Genomic DNA, 13,522 nt, shown 5'->3' on the forward strand with positions numbered 1-13,522 from the left:
GTACTGCTTCTTGAGATATAAAAATGGAAAGGTCAAAGGGCAGCCCCTCCCACTTGCCTTGAGACAATTCATGGCGGTGACTATGGTTTCTTGTTCGCATCTGACCCTCTTATCTTTTTTATGTCAGACCGGCTCTGTCACCTCTTTCTTACCCAGCAAGGCCTCTTCCTCCTGCCCCATCTCCCTACCCTTTCCACCTGTCCCTGCCCTTATAAGGCACTGCTGAGCTACCTGCAGTCAGTCCTGCAGCATCAGAGTGGGAGCCCGAAATTAATTTACTGCTGGGCTGAAATGTGTGCAGGAATTTGCATCTTGCTTCCTCTGACCTGTAAAAACTATGGATGGGGAAATCAATAAGAAATGTGTTCCCTCCTTTCCCCATGCAAAATTCAGGAAATATTTTAGGCGCCTATTGTATTCACAGGGTTGAGCTGGGTGCTATCAGTTGGATATCCTGTTCTCGAGGAGGTTACAACCTAGTAAACACTATGATGGGACTTTTTTTGAGGATGAGGAAGGAGTTAGGATGAGAACTTCCAGGGGTGTGATTTCCTCCTGCAGTTGATTGGGGACATGGCACCTGGGCCTTATTGGAAAGGCATATGCTGTTGGTGGTGGTGATTGCATAACATGCATTTTTAAAAAAGATTTTATTTATTTATTTGAGAGAGAGAGAGAGAACATAAGTGGGGCGAGGGGCAGAGGGAGAGGGAGAAGCTGACTCCCCACTGAGCAGGGTGCCTGATGTGGGACTTGATCCCTGGACCCGGAGATCATGACCTGAGCTGAAGGCAGACACTTAACTGACTGAGCCACCCAGGCACCCACCATGAATGTTTTTGATTAAATATCTCTAAGGTAGTTGTCAGTACCATATCCTGCAATGTTTGTGCACTCACATCCTTTGCAATAGAAATGATTTACTTATGTCTGTCATAGCAGAAAGGATTCAAATGCCATATATAGATAACTGAGCTTTATCTACAACAACATGAATGTATTTGAAATGCAAAAGCATCACTAAATAGGAATATAAAGGCACACCTCAGATGTTGTGGGTTCAGTTCCACACTACTGCAATAAAGCAAATATTGCAATAGAGCAAGTCAAATGAATTTTTTGGATTCTCAGTGAATATAAAAGTTATGTTTATACTATACTATAGTCTATTAAGTGTGCAATAGTATCTTGTCTAAAAAACGTACATACCTTAATTAAAAATACTTTATTGCTAAAAAATGCTAAATATCATCTGAGCTTTCCGCAAGTCATAATCTTTCTGCTGGTGGATGGTCTTGCCTTGGTGATGCTGGCTGCTGACTGATCAGGGTGGTGGTTGCTGAAGGTGGGGGTGTCTATGGCCATTTCTTAAGAGAATGATGAAGTGTGCCACACTGATTGACTCTTCCTTTTATGAATGATTTCTTTTTTTTTTTTTTAAGAGAGAGGGAACACAAGCAGGGGGAGTGGGAGAGGGAGAAGCAGGCTTCCCGCGGAGCAGGGAGCCTGATGCAGGGCTCGATCCCCGGACCCTGGGACCATGAACTGAGCCGAAGGCAGACGCTTAACGACTGAGCCACCCAGGCGCCCAATATGAATGATTTCTCTATAGCATCTGATGCTGTTTGATGGCATTTTACCCACAGTAGAACTTCTTTCAGAACTGGAGCCCATCCTCTCAGACCCTGCCGCTGCTTGATCAACTGAATTTATGTGATATTCTAAATCCTTCATTGTCATTCCAACAGTCTTCACGGCACCATCAACAGGAGTAGATTCAATTACAAGAAACCACATTCTCTGTTCATACATCAGAAGCACCTCCTCATCCGTGTAGGTTTGATCATGAGATGGCAGCAGCTCAGTCCCATCCTCAAACTCCACCTCTAACTCTTGTTCTCTTGCTGTTTCTACCACATCTGCAGTGACTTCCTCCACTGACGTCCTAAACCCCTCCAAGTCATCCATGAGGGTTGGAGTCAACTTCCAAACTCCTGTTCACGTTGATAGTTTGACCTCTTCCCATAAATCACAAATGCTCTCAATGGCATCTAGAATGGTGAATCCTTTCCAGAAGGTTTTCAATGGACTTTGTCCAGATCCCTCAGAGGAATCACTGTCTATGGCAACTCTAGCCTTACAAAATGTATTTCTTAAATAATGAGACTTGCAGGTTGAAATGACTCCTTGATCCATGGGCTGCAGAATGGATGTTGTGTCAGCAGGCATGAAAACAACATATATCTTGTCCATCTCCACCAGCTCTTGGGTGATCAGGTGCATTGTCAATGAGCAGTCATATTTTGAAAGGAATCTTTTTTCCCCCGAGCAGCAGGTCTCAACAGTGGGCTTAAAATATTCAGCAAACCATATTGTAAACAGATGTGCCATCATTAGGCTTTGTTATTCCATTTATAGAGCACAGGCAGGGTAAATTTAGCATCATTCTTAAGGTCCTCAGGATTTTTGCTATGCTAAATGAGCATTGGCTTCAACTTCAAGTCACCAGCTCATTAGTTCCTAATGAGAGAGTCAGTTTGTGCTTTGAAGCTTTGAAGCTAAGCATTGACTTCTCTCTAGCCATGAAAGTCCTTGATGACATCTTCCAATAGAAGTCTGTTTTGTCCACATTGAAAATCTGTTGTTCAGGGCAGCCACATTCATTAATGATCTCAGCTCGATCTTCTGGAGAACTTGCTGCAGCTTCTCCATCAGCACTTGCTGCTTCACCTTGCACTTAACTTGGTTTCTTTCCTTCAACCTCATAAACCAACCTCTGCTGGCTTCAGACTTTCCTTCTGCAGCCTCCTCATCTCTCTCAGCCTTCACAGAACTGAAGAGAGTGAGGGCCTGGTGCTGGATGAGGTTTTGGTTTAAGGGAATGTTGTGGCTGGTTTGATCTTCTGTCCAGACCCCTCAAACTTTCTCCCTATCAGCTTTCTTATCTTTTGTGTGTTCACTGGAGTAGCACTTTTAATTTTCTTCAAGAATTTCTCCTCTGCGTGCATAACTTGACTAACTGCTTGGCACAAGAAGCCTAGCTTTTGGCCCATCTTGGCTTTCAACATGTCTTCCTCACTGAGCTTAATCATTTCTAGCTTTTGATTTAAAGTGAGAAATGTATGAGCCTTTCACTTGAACACTTAGAGGCCACTGTAAAATTATTAATTGGCCTCCTTTCAATATGGTTGTGTCTCAGAGACTAGAGAGGCTCCAGGAGAGGGAGAGAAGGGGGAATGGCAGGTCAGTGAAGCTGTCAGAATATACACACATTTATCAAGCTTGCCATCTTATATGGTGTGGTTCATGGTGCCCCAAAACAATTACAATAGTAATATCAAGGATAACGGATCACCGATGACCCTAACAAATACAATAATAATGAGAGAGTTTGAAATATTGTGAGAATTGCCCAAACGTGGTACAGAGACACAAAGTGAGCAAATCCTGTTGGAAAAATGGCACGAAAAGACTTGCTTGTTGCAGTGTTGTCACAAACCTTTAATTTGTAAAAAAACAAAACCAACCCCCCCCCCACTATCTGTTTAATAAAAGGAGGTATGCCGGTAGTGATGAATTCTTTTGTAAACTATTAGCTTCATAAGTTCTCTGGCTTTTACTCTGGATTTGTGTGTGCCTGGATCTCCAAAAGTCAGGCATACCTGTGCATATTTCCTGGGTGAAAAATTCTGGCATTGACTTAAAACTTTGAATCTCAAATTCCACACAAATTTTATGCACTGTTCTCCTTTTCTTTGGCTTTACTTTTCTCACTTCACCTGTTTTACTTTTCTTCTCCTTATCCTCTAGGTCTCTCTGTAAGGTGCCTTAAATCCTTCCTGTGTCTAGATAAGATATTCATAAATAAAATATAACCATATATCTTCTTCTCCTTCTGATACAGCATATTCTTTTTTTTTTAAGTTTCTGTTTATTTCTTTGAGAGAGAGAGAAAGAGAACATAAGTGGGGCAAGAGGCAGAGGGAGAGGGAGAGGGAGAAGCAGACTCCCCGCTGAGCAGGGAGCCCGATGCGGGGCTCGATCCCACGACCCCAAGATCCTGACTTGAGCAGAAGGTAGACGCTTAACTGACTGAACCACCCAGGAGCCCTGATACAACATATTCTTATGTTGATATGCCAGATCTGATTCAGAGGCAGGGAGAGGTCTGTTCGATTCAATGGTACCATTAAAAACAGCGACTAACGGGCTCTGTTTGGTTTCAAACTTATTAACAGTCACTTCTGTTAAAGCCCAGTGCCTTCTGTGGCCCAAGAAAGCAGGGCACACATTTTTGCTCTTAAAGAGATGATTAACTTGTTATGTCGGAAGGGGGTTTCCCATATAGCTTTTGCATATGAATCAGAAAAAAAAAAAAAAAATCCAGCTAGCTGCCAGCTAGCCTCCCTGAACAGCAGAGGCCAAGAAAACAACATTTTCAAACCTTTTATGTATCAACAGGATAAAATATTTTGAAGACACAAAAGTCACATATGGCTATCCCAGAATATCACAATCCATGAATATGGGTGTTATTGTTTTTTGTTCTGCGAGAAAGCTTCACACGCTCTTTCCCAGATATGCCCAGTATAGCTTGATTCATAATAGATTCATAATAGATGCTGAAAGATAAATACACGAACTGACTGTAAAGTAGTCACCCGTATTTTATTTGCTGTTGACAAAGCTAGCAGTATTTTCTTTGCCTTGGAGCAGGAATAGGGAGATTTACCTATTAGTCTGAAAAGCAAATGAGACAAGTGTTTGAAACAGAATGGAGCTATATGACAAGGTGTCTTCACTATTCTTTACCTCAGTGAGTCCTTTGGGAAGCTCTTTTTTTTTTTTAAATAATAATTTCTCCCTACTGGAATATGAATGGAAAGGGGAAATCTGCAAAATCCTCTAATATGCTTTGAAGGAAGGTATGCTAGAACACATGTAACTATTTTAAAGCCAATATATATATATATATATATATATATATATATATATATATATATATTTTTTTTTTTTTTGCTTTTGTAATACAGAAACCCCAAGGAATCAAAAAACCTGAGTTCTGGTTGCTCCCTGTTGACTAGTGGGGTGACCCTGGACTTTAGTTTGTGTATCTGGCTCATTCAGCCTGTCATTACTGAGTAGGATGTTCAAGCACCATTCTGCATAGAGGATTTCTCAGATAGAGAGAGACCCAGTTCTCTTGGAACTTGTAGTCACTAGACTATTAGAGAGAGAGTAAGAAGATATATATGAAGTCAGATTGTAGAGTAGTAAAACCAAATACAATAGGAGTTTGGAAGTTTGAACGAAGCTACCTTGTAAGGTCTTTCTGAACTCTGTGATGCTATAACAACATTGTCTTGACTATTTTACTCTTTCTGACTAGGGTATGTTTTAAGAAATGATTGACTAATGAATAGATTGATCATATCGGGAACATGGTGATATTGCTGGTACGGGTTAACAGGAACTAGCCCTGGGCCTCCACGTGGGGCTGAAAATTGAAGCTCACCATCAAACCAAGTAACAGGGGGTGGGGTGGGGAATCCAAAATGGTGGCAAAGCATCATAGTTATTGGCCAACTCTGTGTGGAAAAATTCAGGGTGGGAGATGCAAACAAGCAAGACAGAGCAGACAGAAGAGTCTTTGAGCTGGTTCTTGCCTCTGAATTCGTTCTTCTCCCATAACCCCCACCCCCCATCTCTCACTTCAGAATCTGCACTTCTCAAGAGCAATCGTTGCTTGGGTGGAGTCTTAAATTTTCTGACAAACAGCCTAGTGTTTAACATCACAACACATTTGCTTCCACTTGAATCTTGCATTCGTTTCTCTTTTCTTTTTTTTTTTTTAAGATTTTATTTATTTATTTGAGAGAGAGAGAGCACATGAGAGGGGGGAGGGTCAGAGGGAGAAGCAGACTCCCTGCCGAGCAGGGAGCCCAATGTGGGACTCGATCCTGGGACTCCAGGATCATGACCTGAGCCGAAGGCAGTTGCTTAACCAACTGAGCCACCCAGGCTCCCTTGTTTCTCTTTTCTTACAACCTGGCTAATCCTCTGATCCTTGTTCCTGACTTCCTGTTGTGGTAAGCTCTCTAGGATTCTCCTTGTCCCAGGACTGTGACTCTTTGCTACTTCCCTGCCCAGGGGCTATAACATGGCCAGGAACTCCCTCTCAGAAACTGTAAGCCTTTTTTTTTTCTTCTGGTGACCTTCATCCATGTCCATTTGTCCTAAATGTGGTGGATTAGAGTTCTCCAGAAAAATAGAACCAGTTTATTCTGCGGTACACACACACACACACACACACACACACACTGGGGTGGGGGTAGAGATTGAGAGAGATGATAGGAATTGGCAAACTGCAGAACCAGGAAAGCTAGTGGTGTAATTCAGTCCAAGCCCAAAGAGAACCAGGAGAGCCAATGTCCGGGGGCAGGAGAAAATGGATGTCCCAGTTCAGGTGGACAGGGCAAATTTGCTCTTATTATTTTTTTTTAATTTCATTTATTTATTTTGAGAGGGAGCGTGCATGCATGCACAATCATGGGGAGGGGCAGAGGGAGAGGGAGAGGGAATCTCAAGCAGACTCCCCAATGAGTGCGATGCGGGGCTTGATCCCGTGACCCTGAGATCAAGATCTGAGCTGAAATCAAGAGTAGGATGCTTAACCAACTGAGCCACCCAGGTGCCCCCAAACTTGCCCTTCTTTCACCTTTTCATTCTTTTTGGGCTCTCAGTGGACCGGATGATGCCCATTACCATGGATGAAGGCGTTGCTCTTTGCTCAATCTACCAGTTCAAACGTTAATGTCTCCTAGAAACACTCTCACAGACAAACTCAGAATTCATATTCTCCCAGCTATCTGGACATCTGTTAGCCCATTCAAGTTGACAATAAATGAACCATCACACGTGGTAAGAGGAAGTTTATTAGGGGCTTCAGGTAAGTTTCCCTGTCCCTAACAGAGATACACAGAAAGAGATACCCTTCCCTTCCTCTGATCTTGTAGAGCACTGATATGAGGACTGGGACTATTATAACCATTTCACTGCCTGCTTGAGAATAAGCAACAGGGAGCAGGGCAGAGCCATGGGATCACAAGAAGACAGGCTATGAGCTGCCACATGTCATATGGAAGACCTGACTTACCTTGGGACTTCCAGTTAAGCGAGCCAAAAAAATTCTTCATTAAGCCAGTTAGCTTGGATTTTCTGTTGCTTGCAGCCAAAAGCATTTCATCTAATATAGTGCTTTAAGTGGGGGCCATTTAATCATTTGCAAGCTAGTCTACAAATCACATCTGATCCTATATGATTCTAAAAGCAGAACCAAGTTATTAAAAGAGAGTCAATTTTAAACTCTTGAGCCTGCTTCAATTTTGAGGCTGTGTGGCAGAGAGCAGTGGACCAGACGCGGCTTCTAGCTGTGGCTCTGCCACTTACTACCTGCATATCCACGGACAATCCGTCTGGTTCTTCTGCTTCTCTTCTGTAGAATGAGGGGTTTGAGTTACCTCCTCTGTAGATTCTCTCCAGTTCTCCAATTTCTTTTTAAAAAGGCATCGAATTCAACAGTACTGGTAAAAGCACTTCTGTTTCAGGCATTTTCTTGGGCACCAGGAATAGAATTTTGTCACATGGTTCCCGTGGCCATGGAGCTTGGAGTCTATGGAGGTTCCACTCTGCCCAGGGCCACTAAACTGACTGATGGTTAAGAGAATGGGGACTGAGCAAGAGGATGTTCTTGATGTTTCTGTGTGAGGCAGACTAAGACCATCAGGACTGTTTTGGTCTGAACAGACGAAGTCAGGGCGAAACAAGATTTACATAAGGAAAGTAAACGCAGACCAATTGCTCATCTTATCTCCCCCCCCCTTAAAAACAATTCTTGAAGCTCAAAATAGGAAAACTCAGGACAAATAAACAGAAAAGAAATTTAACTTTCTCTAAATTTAACTTTCTCCTGTAACTGAGAATCTGAGAGCTAGGGCACTTTGGAGGACCTTGCGATTTGCTCCAGCTTAAAAATCAGGGTTTCTGAATTTTGGGTTATGGGTTTTCTGGGGAGAAAGTCTTAACCTCTTTGCACCTTCTCTGTACAAGATAGAGAATAGACTGTGGTCACTGATCACTTACCCCACTATCCCTGAAGGGTACAGCGTGGTGGGAGGTCTCTGAGAATGTCCCTAGCAAGTTCCGAGCAGGGCTCCAAGGGTCCATGGGGGATTGGGGGAGACCCTGTATGTCTGCCCACAGAAATGTCCAGCAGGGAAGGTTCTCTACAGCATCCCCTATTCGCAATGGTTCTGACCAGGGGGATTCCACTAGGCAGCTTCCAGATGGAGTACCTTTCTTTCTTGAGTTCTTTACAGTTCTTGCTGCTGTTGACCACCCAAAGGTTGCCTGTGGACAAAGCCATGTGTAGTAGAGAGTACAAATCTTGGAATTAAACAGACTAAAGTTTGGGTTCCCTGTGTATAACTTACATATTATGTGAACTTGAGCAAGTTATTTCACCTCTTTGAGCCTCAATTTCTGCATCTGTAAATTGGGAATAATATCCTATACTGTTGTGAGAACTACCCTGACAGCACAGCAAAGTATCCAGTCAGGGGCCTGACAAAGAACATGTTCAGGAGATGCTGCCTCACCTCTCCTTCCTGGAATCTATCATTAGCTGGTCAACCAGAAATTATCGGCCACCACTGGGAGTCAGGAAAGAAAGCTAACAGCAAGATCCCCAGTGGCTACCTTGGTAGCTCCTCTGGGACCGCCCACCTCTTTTAAGAAATAGGTCTTCGGAAGATGCCATTAAAACTCAATCCTGAGAGCTTCAGTTGGAAAGCAAACCTGGGTGACATCTCATGGTATTCCATTCCTTCTGTGTCCTCTTCTTTTTTTCTGATCCTAATGTATTGAGTAACCCTTTCCAAGTCTTCTCTATAGTGCCTTGCCCCCAAAGGAGACAGGGACGTGCCTATAGATCACCTCTGAGGGGTGTCCATAATCACCTCCCGGGGGCGGCCATTGTTCCCAAGACAGGTACAAACTCAACAGCACTTGAATAGTGAATGCTTTGTCTGGAATTTGCAAGGATGAATGTCCTGAGAACAAGCCTCTAAAATACAGGTATTGCGGTTGGGCGGTGGGGCGGGGGGGCATGCCTGGGTAGAGTAGTCAGTTGAGCCTCGAACTCTTGGTTTTGGCTCAGGTCATGAGCTCAGCATGGTGAGATCAAGCCCCCCCCCCTCCAACTCTGCTCTCAGCAGGGAGTCTGCTTGAAACTCTCTCTGCCCCTCCCCTCACTCTCTCACTCTCTCTCTCAAATAAATAAATAAATCTTAAAAAAAAAGGCCAATAAAATAAAAATGGTGTATAGTCAAAGGAGTAACGATGGGCTTGGGAGATACTAGCTTCTGAAGGCACAGTATAAACTTTATGGTGTTTGTCTTGCCAATTTACTCAAAGATTTGATTGACAGAATATTTTAATTTTAATACATAGAGGGGAGTGTCTCTGTGTGTGTCTGCATATGTGATAAAAATCTTGTAGCAATTTTGAAGATAAAAGAAGAAACTTAAAAATTTTTCAGGCTTGTCTGTGCCTGTTTCAAGCTCTGACCTCAGACCCTAAGATGTATTCTTTCATTTTTCTTTGCCATTAGGGGATCATTTGGTAGAAATATTTAAAAACCACTTCCCGAAAGAATATAATTTCCTTTTCCCCACCACACCAGTCCTCTGTTATACCCTCAAACACTTGACTCATCCCAATATTAGTAAGTGGAGAGTTGTTGCTGAGTTGTTTTGAGAGCCACAAGGTGAAAATGAGTTTTTTATGGTGTATGGAGGAGGTGGGGAGGGGAGGCGGGGAGAGAATATGAAATAATGGAGGGAAGGGTGCCCTCTGAGCCGTGAGAATAAAAACTGACCTCCTCACATCATTACAGTGAATAAAATGACGTCTCCACTCCTATGGGAAGAACTTTTGAGGTAGGGGATGGCATTTTCCAATTCCAGGGAATCAAATTAGCTCAAGTTTGAAACTTCCTAGAAACCACTGCAGTGAGTAGGGAAGATGTAAGAGTGCAATGGGGAGACTTTTATGCCCTTGATTTATCTGTTCTTTGTTTTGGTTCCTAACTGGGTCATTGTATTGGCAGGGGGCCTTCAGCTTCACACTGAGTCTTTTCACTGTTTCCAGTCATTTTCATTGAAGGGGAAACCTTCCTCTTTAATGAAGGCTCCCAACAACCTGTTATCTCGAAGAAATCTTAGTTAGAAATGGGTCATCCTTAGAAAGAATCTGAAGGAAGGGTGGGTGGGAGGAGGGAAGGGCTTTGTGAAAGGAGGTCAGATCACACTGGTAAAACTAGCAGTATATGGAGATGAGTTGTCTCTCAGAATCTTTCTTTGCTCCCTAATGCAACTATCATCACACGAGTCACAGTAAATGTCATGGGGAGAACTGCAAGGCCGCCATTTGTTCAATCCATTTATACCAGAAACACTTATTGAGCACCTATACATGTTGGCACGCACGCTGGAGATAAACAGATGAATGGATTATTTTTTCTGGATAAACAGATCATTATAAAGGGGATAAAAAGGTAATGAAGGAGGCCAACTCATGGTTACTGTGGGAGCTCCAAAACTGGTCACCCAACTGAGCTGGTAGTGATCATGGTGAATGTTTGAGATGGCAGCTTCCAGGAGGTGATGAAGGCTAAGAATGATCTGACTCCTGTTAACTACTTCAGCTCACTTAATTCCATTCTTTCCCTATTTACTACACTGTGGCTGTACTGGCTTCTTTTTTTGTTCTTCGAACATGCTATGTGCTCTTTGTCGGCTCAGAGCCTTTACTCTTGCTGTTCCCTCTGCCAGGAGTGTTCCTGCTCTTGGCTTGGCTGTTTTATTCTCATTCTTTATTCACATCCAGCACCAGCTCCTTGGACAGACATTTCCTGGGCACTGTAGCTAAAGCATTTTGCATTTGCTCAGATTGGTTAGGCTATGGTCACAAATAAACTCCGATGTGTAGAGTGGCTGAAGTACAATAAATTTTGTCACTTCTGCAATAGTCCTGGGTGGGCGTTCCTAGTTGGCAAGTGGCTCTCTTGATGCAAAGATTCAAACAAAGATCTATCAGGTGGCCATGCCATCTCCTTGAACCTCATTGTTGCTTACATCCAGCTGATAGAATGGAGGGTACATAGCCATGTCTTAAAAACTTTGACCCAGAAATGACACATATCAGTTCCACTTATATTCCATTGGCTAGAATGGCTGTACTTGGATGCAAAAAGAGGCTGGGAAAGGTAGTCTAGTTTTGTGCTAAAAAGAAGAGGAAAAAGACATGTGGAGACCTGCTAGTGTATCTGTGTGAATGCCACCATGCGCCCCTTCCCCATTAATCTACCTCACATCATTCCACCATTCCCTTTGTAGCAATTACTACAGACCTGCCATCATCTTGTTTATTGATTTCCCATCTTGTTACATTGGTTCCCTCCATCAGAATATGTTTTGTGAAAGTAGGGATCTGGCCTTCTTAGTTTAATGCTGTATCACCACTCTCAGCAGAGATTTGATGCCCAGTAGATAGTGAAAAACTGTTAGCTGAATTAACAATCGGCCAAGACAGGACAGATAAGTAGGAGAGGAAAGTTTGGGAGCTTTGTGTGTGTTTGCGGGGGAAGGAGGAAAGAAGTGCCTTCCAGAGACGGGATAGTTTTAGCAATATCATGGAGGCAGGAAATAGCACAATGTGTGCAGACAATTACCAGCATTGGAAAATAATACCTGACTTAAAGAGTCATTGTTGATGGTGCTAGAGACATAGGGAGGAACCCACCTTCTGCTCCTCTCCTTCTTCAAGGACCTTTAATACTTGACTTTAGTTCTATAATTTCCATATGTCACAAGCCTCAAAAGTTTCCTCTTTTCTGTAATAAGCTCCAAAGTTTGCCTTCTGTAATTGATTTCTTGTTTCCATTTCTAATTTCATTCCATTGTAGTTGGAGTAGATACTTTGTTTTTTGTCAATCTTTTAAAATTTATTAAGACTAGTTTTATGGCCTTAGATATGGTCTATACTGTAGAATGTTCCATGGGCACTTGAGAAAAATACGTATTCTCCTGTTTGGGGATGGAGTGTTCTATAAATGTCTGTTAACTCGAGTTGGCTTATACTGCTTTTTATGTCTGTTCTCTCACTCTTTTTTTAAAAACTTATTTTATTTTATTATGTTATGTTAGTCACCATACATCATTAGTTTTTGATGTAGTGATCCATGATTCATTGTTTTCGTATAACACCCAGTGCTCTGTGCAGTATGTGCCCTCCTTAATACCCATCACCGGGCTAACCCATCCCCCCACCCCCCTCCCCTCTAGAACCCTCAGTTGGATTCTCAGAGTCCAGGGTCTCTCATGGTTCGTCTCCCCCTCCGATTTCCCCCCCTTCATTTTCCCCTTCCATCTCCTAATGTCCTCCCTGCTATTCCTTATGTTCCACAAATAAGTAAAACCATATGATAATTGACTTTCTCTTCTTGACTTATTTCACTTAGCATCATCTCCTCCAGTCCCATCCATGTTGATGTAAAAGTTGGGTATTCGTCCTTTCTGATGGCTGAGTAATATTCCATTGTATATATGGACCACATCTTCTTTATCCATTCGTCTGTTGAAGGGCATCTCGGCTCTTTCCACAGTTTGGCTATTGCGGACTTTGCTGCTATGAACATTGGGGTGCATATGGCCCTTCTTCTCACTACGTCTGTGTCCTTGTGGTAAATACCCAGTAGTGCAATTGCTGGGTCATAGGGTAGCTCTATTTTTAATTTTTTGAGGCGCCTCCACACTGTTTTCCAAAGTGGCTGTACCAACTTGCATTCTCACCAACAGTGTAAGAGTGTTCCCCTTTCTCCACAACCTCTCCAAATTTGTTTTTTCTTGCCTTGTCAATTTTTGCCTTTATAACTGGTGTAAGGTGGTATCTCAATGTGGTTTTGATTTGCATTTCTCTGATGGCTAATGATGATGAACGTATTTTCATGTGTCTGTTAGCCACTTGTATGTCTTCTTTGGAGAAGTGTCTGTTCATGTTCTGCCCATTTTTTGACTTGATTATTTGTTTTTTGGGTGTTGAGTTTGAGAAGTTCTTTATAGATCTTGGAAATCAGCGCTTTGTCTGTAGTGTCATTTGCAAATATCTTCTCCCATTCTGTGGGTTGCCTCTTTGTTTTGTTGACTGTTTCCTTTGCTGTGCAGAAGCTTTTTATTTTGATGAAGTCCCAAAAGGTCATTTTTGCTTTTGTTTCACTAGCCTTTGGAGATGTATCTTGAAAGAAGTTGCTGAGGCCGATGTCGAAGAGGTTACTGCCTATGTTCTCCTCTAGGATCTTGATGGATTCCTCACACTGAGGTCTTTCATCCATTTTGAGTTTATCTTTGTGTACAGTGTTAGAGAATGGTCGAGTTTCATTCTTCTGTATAAGCTGTCAAATTTT

General features: G+C 42.6%; 1 pseudogene; it reads right to left on the minus strand.

Moving 5' to 3' along the window:
* Positions 1-1,241: 1,241 nt before the first annotated feature.
* On the minus strand, positions 1,242-8,226 carry LOC113928012 (annotated as a pseudogene).
* Positions 8,227-13,522: the final 5,296 nt, after the last annotated feature.

Source organism: Zalophus californianus, chromosome 7, assembly GCF_009762305.2.
Source record: "Zalophus californianus isolate mZalCal1 chromosome 7, mZalCal1.pri.v2, whole genome shotgun sequence".
Classification (NCBI taxonomy): domain Eukaryota; kingdom Metazoa; phylum Chordata; class Mammalia; order Carnivora; family Otariidae; genus Zalophus; species Zalophus californianus.